The sequence below is a fragment of the Anolis carolinensis genome, chromosome 4, assembly GCF_035594765.1.
Source record: "Anolis carolinensis isolate JA03-04 chromosome 4, rAnoCar3.1.pri, whole genome shotgun sequence".
NCBI classification, from domain to species: Eukaryota; Metazoa; Chordata; class Lepidosauria; order Squamata; family Dactyloidae; genus Anolis; species Anolis carolinensis.
Genome location: NC_085844.1, coordinates 115865658 through 115873436, shown reverse-complemented (window position 1 = coordinate 115873436; position 7779 = coordinate 115865658).

The following is a 7779-nucleotide window of genomic DNA, read 5'->3' as shown; positions in this document are numbered from 1 at the left end:
GATGGACATTGCCCTTGCAAAACATAAAGTTATTAATCTCCTTCTAAGTACCTAATATACAATTGATTTAGAATTGAAGAGAAATCTTCTGGCTAGTGATGAGAAGGAGGCCTGAGTGACTTGCGTTTTTTCTGTAAAGAAATAAAAAGGAAATACAGTAGAGTCTCACTTATCCAAGACTCGCTTATCCAAGGTTCTGGATTATCCAAGGCATTTTTGTAGTCAATGTTTTCAATATATCATGATATTTTGGTGCTAAATTCATAAATACAGTAATTACAACATAACATTACTGCACATTGAACTACTTTTTCTGTCAAATTTGTTGTATAACATGATGTTTTGGTGCTTAATTTGTAAAATCATAACCTAATTTGATGTTTAATAGGCTTTTCCTTAATCCCTCATTATCCAAGATATTCGCTAATCCAAGGTTCTGCCGGCCCGTTTAGCTTGGATAAGTGAGACTCTACTGTAAAGACTTTTCACAAGATTTTGGTTTTAAAGCAGGCCTGCACAACCTATGGTCCTTCAGGTGTTTGGGACTCCCAGAAGCCTTAGCTAGCTTGTTCAATGATCAAGTTGAAGTCCAAAACACCTGAAGGGTTGTATAGGCCTGGCTTACCAAGAGTGTAGCTTAACAAAGTTATAAACAGATAAAGCAGACAGCCATTTTAACAGGATACAAGAATTCTTATTTTATTTTTGTGAATAAGTAAAAGTTAAAGGTTTGCCCTGACGTTAAGTCCAGTTGTGACCGACTCTGGGGGTTGGTGCTCATCTCCATTTCTAAGCCGAAGAGCCGGTGTTGTCCGTAGACACCTCCAAGGTCATGTGGCTGGCATGACTGCATGGAGAGCCGTTACCTTCCCGCCGGAGCAGTACCTATTGATCTACTCACATTTGCATGTTTTTGAACTGCTAGGTTGGCAGGAGCTGGGACTAACAGCAGGCGCTCATTCTGCTCCCGGGATTTGAACCTGGGACCTTTTGGTCTGCAAGTTCAGCAGCTCAGTGCTTTAACACACTGTGCCACCAGGGGCCCCATTTTTGTGAATACTGAGTCAAAATTACCAGATTTTTGTGGGAATATGGATTGCTTACTTTGATAGAAGACAAGATAAACAATATCTAGAGACCTCATCACAATGAGGTCCAATTTGCAGGCAATAGCAGGGGGGATTTGCCATGCAGCATAGCAAATCTGGTGGGCAGCGGGGGAAACCATCGCCCCATGCTTGTCATTGCCTGCATCACCCCCTTACCCATCTCATGGGAGAAGGGAGGGAAGCATTGCTGCCCAGCTTCCCCCCATGTTCACCATGTACTTTCCTATGAGAACACGGGAAGCCTCTCAGAATGGGGTTCCCGCAACATGAACTAGGAAGAGGTAGAGCAATCTCCTCCTTTTTGCTTGTCTCATAGTCACACTATTTTGTTGACAGCTTTGTGGTCATTCCCTTCCCCTGCATGGATCAATGTACAGAAAGGTGGTGGCAGTGCTGTCCATCTGGAAAGTGGATTAGACCAAAACAGATCCAATACAGGTGTCCTGCAAATTCAGCTCCTGCAAATTCTGAAGTTTTCCCCAAGTTTGCCTAGAACAAAGCAAAATCAGGTTAAGGGCAGAAAACCAAGAATATTTTGCTATAAGTACTCATGCATCATGAGGACAATCAACATTGGATATCAGATGAGTCCACATTTTTTAAATCCTGAAGACAAGCCCTAGCAAAATGGCACTACCTAGAAGAATCCTTCACCTTGTGTGACTGTTGAGCAGAACAAACAACTCCGCATCTGTATGCCTGCCCACAATGCCCTGCCTCAGGTAAAGAGGAAGAATTCTTGAAAGCTACAGACAATGCAGTCGCTGTTGCCCGTTATTTAGCCACATGTGTTCCCTCTAATGTTATCAGTTTTATATGCAAGTTCAGCACTGAGCTGCTGAACTTGCGAACCAAAAGGTCCCAGGTTCAAATCCCGGGAGCGGAATGACCGCCTACTGTTAGCCCCACCTCCTGCCAAACTAGCAATTCGAAAACATGCCAATGTGAGTAGATCCAGAGGTGGTTCAACCACCAGGCTAACTAGGCAGTTGCCTGTGCCGCCATCTTATTGGGGGCACCATCGAGGCAACTCCTGTCTCCTGTGGCCTGCTTCTGCAATGTATTGAACTGCTTTTTCTGTTGATTTGTTGTAAAACATGTTGTTTTAGTGCTTAATTTGTAAAATTTTAATGTAATTTGATGTTTAATAGGCTTTTCCTTAATCCCTCCTTATTATCAAACATTTTCGCTTATCCAACGCTTTTATTTTTCAGTGATTGGCTTGGGGGGGGGGGGGGCGCCAAAATTCTGTTCGCCTACACTTGAAAAATACCTAGGGCCGGCTCTGAGTAGATCAATAGGTACCGCTCCAGTGGGAAGGTAACGGCGCTCCATGCAGTCATGCCGGCCACAATACCTGGAGATGTCTATGGACAACGCCGGCTCTTCGGCTTAGAAATGGAGATGAGCACCAACCCCCAGAGTCGGTCACGACTGGACTTAACGTCAGGGGAAACCTTTACCTTTACCTATACTTTTTATGCAATGCCTTTGACACAAAATAAATAAATAAATAAATAAAGACCTAGACGGTGCCATCACTGGAACTAATTTTGTCAGTCCTATGGAAGATTTCTGCTTCTCACTTTTAATCCTGTAATTGCTGGATTTTTAATTTGGATTTACTGAATATGATATCCACTAGAAAAATGATAAAAAATATTTAAAGGAGAAATTTACAGTTATTCTTTGAAGATATTAGACTTATAAGAAATGATACGGTAACAGTTAAGGAGGAATTGAAAGAATTATTTTAAAGAGGAGAGTTAGCAAATTGTTGAAGCATCAGTGAAATTAATTGAGATGCAAAAAATGATAATGATGGAGTGGAGATTCTGGACTGTACAGCTGAGATCATAGATGAAGAGATGGAAAAAGAACTGAACATTCACCATGGCTGAAACTGAGAAATATGGGATTTGGAGCCATTTTGGAACCACTTGTAATAGTATTAATCGAAAAATTAGGGGATAAAGATAATATGGATATAGAGTTTATTAACAGAATTAGTTTCAAAACTGAGAAAAAAGTCAAATACATAGTGGTATTGCTATAAAGACCCCCAGTTTATCAAAATACAAAATTTTGGACCCGAAAGTTGTCCTTGACATGATGTCAGCTTGTACACAAGACTATATATGATAACTAAGTTAAGACACAGAAGAAGATTAGGAAGAATATGTTAAAATGGGAGAATCCCTCTTTTAAATTCTATATTCTTGAACTTTTATTTTATTGCATTTCATGTTTTGTTTCTAACCCTTGTAACTTTAAAACGTTTAATAAAATCATTATTTAAAAGGATAATTCTTTTTGGGTTCAGACAATATTTCAGAATTCATACAATGTGAGATTTTGTTTAGTTCTAGTGCATAAGGATTAAATGTGGTTTTTAAATTGATTAATGCGGTTAGCTTTCTATGCCATATCTATTAACTAGACATTTGTTTATTGTATCCTTTTGTGTGAGAGATTTTGTTTGTTAAATGTATGTCTTTCCTTTGCACCAAAGAGTACTGAAGATGGCAAATGCCAATTATAAAAATGTAATAACACAGTCATAAAATGCCAGGCTAATAATGGAAACAAGGCATAACAAAACATCAATCAAATCAATAAAAAATAATTGGTTAAAACCAATTACCATGTATTTACAATTCAGAATTAATTACTGTTTACTTACACGTCTGGCTACAGTTTTCTGAACCCGCAGAGGCTCCAAGACAGCCCCACACAGAGCATATTACAATAGACTAAATGAGATGTAAATGTGGCATGTGTCATCGTGGCCAGAGGCAGCTTGTCAGAGAACAGGTGCAGCAAAGCAATGGATAAACACTCGTGGCTACTGTCAAAACTTGGGCATCCATCTTCAAGGCTGAATTAAGCACTACACCCAGGTAGGAACTAAAAGGGGAGTGCAACCCTCCTTGAGACAGGTTGAACCACTCTTTCCATGATCAGCCTTTCAAATGACTAGGAGTACCCCGTTTCAATTTGTTAGTTTAACCTTGCCCATTATTGATATCAGACACTGATTGCTAGCTTTCTTTAATTTAGATAGAAAGGATAGCTTTCTTTAATTTAGATACAAAGGAGAGATAGAATTGGACAGCATCAGCTTTTTGGGAGACATCAAACCTACAAACCCTGGATGGTCTCCTCCAGTGATTTCATGTACACGAAAAACAGAATGATAGATACATTGAAACATGGATCAATGTAGTCATAGGTCAACTGCAGTCAACCAGAATCAACTTTGGAGGTTGTCTTTTAACAAAAAAAAGTTACAGCCATATTAAATAGTCTCCAAATGTCATCTCAGGACTTCATCAGATGGAACTGAGGAAAACGGGAAAATTGTCTTCTTTGCATGTAGAATCATCTTCTTTGCATGGGATTCCATCTTTAGAGAAGATGGTGAATTTACTTACCCTCGTCACACAGGATTGCCTTCTCCCACCTCTAGCTCAACCATCCATAGAGACACAAGAGATCATTCTTAAGACAGGCACCACTTTTTTGTGCTCCTTTACTTTCCCTCTCAAGTCCATCACTCTCAAGACAGACACCACTTCTGAACCCTCCTCATGTAAACATCCTAAGGAGGATTAAGTAACACATTGTGACTTTTGGGAACATGACAACTGAAGAACTTATATGCAATAAAATAGGGAAAGGGGGTGCCATGGAGATTTTTTTCCCCTTGAGAGACTGCAAGTCACTTCTGGTGAGAGGAAATTGCTTGTCTGCAAGGACATTGCCCAGGGGACGCCTGGATGTTTTGATTTTTTTAGCATCCTTGCGGGTGACCTCTCTCACATCCCCGCATGGAGCTGGAGCTGATTTTTTTTTTTTCGTGTCAGGAGCAACTTGAGTTGTTTCTGGAGTGAGAGAATTGGCCATCTGCAAGGACGTTGCCCAGGGGATGCCTGGATGTTTTTGATGTTTTTACCATCCTTGTGGGAGGCTTCTCTCATCTCCCCGCATGGAGCTAGAGCTGATAGAGGGAGCTCATCCGCACTCTCCCTGGGTGGGATTCGAACCTGGCAGCTTTCAGGTCAGCAAGCCAACCTTCAAGTCACTTAGTCCACTACGCCATCTGGGGGCTCACTGGAGCTGATAAAGGGAGCTCATCCGCGCTCTCACTGGGTTGGATTCAAACCGTCAACTTTCAGGTCAGCAACCCAACCTTCAAGTCATCAGTCCTGCCGGCACAAGGGTTTAACCCATTGCACCACCAGAAGTTCCGCATCATGGAAATAAAATACTTAAATAATCTACATTATTATGACATAGAGAACACAAAATTATTTTTGAAAAACTTTTCTAAATGAAATCACAATTGTATAAATTATCTCAGCAATGTCAACTAAATACTTGGCCAAATTCAGGAATGAATGTGAAGAGCAGGCAATCAAAATCTAATAGTATAGGAGGAGAAAAGGCTTTGCAAATAATTTTAATCAAGCAAGACCAATACAATTTTAACCAAATGTAGGACATACTATTCTTTGAGCCAGGAGTTCACACCTAGAAAAATGGTAGAGGAAATGAAAGAATGTATTCATATTAAAATTAATATGAATTATTAATTATATTAATGTTAAAATTATTGTGCAGCAAACTTACACTCACATGGTAGTGTGTCCCATTTTTAAAAACCTGTACTTTGTCAAGTCAATTAGGGGAATAGCATAGTAGGGGACAGCCCAATAATCAGAGGCCATGGGATATTTTTACTCATGGTGGGAGGAAACTGAGAGTTAGGAGCATGGCACTCAAAAAGTGTATGTTTATGACGAGAGATAGGGAAATCACAATTACAGCAGGAGAACAGCAACTTTGACTTGGACCTTTCACACGATGCCACTTCTTTCTCACCACTTTCATTGTGTTCTTTTACAAACATAAATGATCCATTAGTGGTTCCCTTTTTGTAAAAGAACCACTTTTCAACAGTCTCCAATCAGACAGTTGTGGGAAAAGAGCAATGCCATGTAATAGCAGGGCTGGGTTCAACCCCACCCCCACCAAATTTTTCAAGTAAAAAAAATGGATTTACTTATGAATTTTAACTGATTAACCAAATCCACATGAGTGTCCACTGAAGTTTATCAATGGAGCCTGATTTCTGAATTAATTTTCATTATGGAACTACGCTTCATGATTCACTAAAAAAAACCACCACCCCCCTCTGAATTTTTTTCTGGCTATGGTCCTGTGTGATAGGTATAAGGCAAGGATGCTGTTGTTCTGCTGTGACAGCAATTCGCCTGTCTCCTGTGATAAAATCTCTAGTAAAATAGTAATGAAGAAGCCGCCAGCGATGTTGTCTGAAAACATATGTCCACAGAGTGTTTCGCAACCATCCCATTATCTGACTGCTAGACCGAGAAGAAACAGTGAAAAACAGCCTAGTAGATAAAACCAGCTCATGCATAGCAGTTCAGAAGTAAAAAGCTGAAAGAGCAGCAATCATCTCCCCCATCATTCCCATGGAAATATAAACACAGTCCTTTGCAGATGCATACTCACATTACAATTCTATCTTCATCAAAGTGTCAAGATCATGAGTGAAAAGTAGAGCTGGTGGGCAGCACATGCAACATTTTGCTCTGATGGCAGCCATTTCTAAGCATTCAAAGCACACTTCTGCCTGACTTGTCAACTATCGCTTCCATTTCTATTCCAATTTAAGCTTCAAAAAAGAATGTCAGCCACTAAACCCCATTATATAGCTTCATTCAGAAGTCGGACAGACACATTACTCAGGAATATGCAAAAGCAACAAGTTGTAAGCATTCAAAATGCATCCGTCTTTAATAAACATGTTGTTATTGTTATGTACCTACAAGCTGAATCTTATTTAGTGTTTTCCTAAGAATGATGCATTCATTTGCCTTTGGTTTTCCTCCGAGACTGAGAGAATGGGACCTGCCCAAGGTCACCTAATTGATTTCCAGAGGTGAACAGGGATTTCAACCCTGGTGTTCCAGATTCTTAGTCTAATATTCAAAATACTAAACCATACTGATTGTTTCTTTAACATGACCATTCTTCCATTCCTTCTCATATATATGTGTCAAAAGCAACAAAATAGAAGGACTCCCTTTATGCAAAACAAAAAATCCTCACAACCTCTGAGGATGCCTGCCATAGATGTGGGTGAAACATCAGGAGAGAATACTTCTGGAACATGGCCACACAGCCCGAAAGACATACAACAACCCTGTGATCCCGGCCATGAAAGCCTTCGACAACATAAAAAATGGAAAGCAATAGAATAAGGGGCCAATAGCCCAGAACAGACAGAGGCTGGATCTGCACTGCCCTGTATCCCAGGATCTGATCCCAGATTATCTGTTTTGAATTGGATTATGTGAGTCTCCACTGCCATATAATCAGGAAAAAGCAGATAATCTGGGATCAGATCCTGGGATATAAGGCAGAGTAGAAGGGGCAGAGAGAACAGAGTGGTAAGGCATACGACCTCATCAGACTGGGCAATTTGCCTATTGTATGCCACTTGCCCATTACACAATGCACACTTACTTCTGTTCAGGCTCTGTGGTGAAAGGGAAGAGCAAATGGCGTACGCCACTGTCACAGCAGCATGAAATGCTTCCCATGTTGCCTTTGGAGCAATGGGAGAAGCTGGGCAGAGATG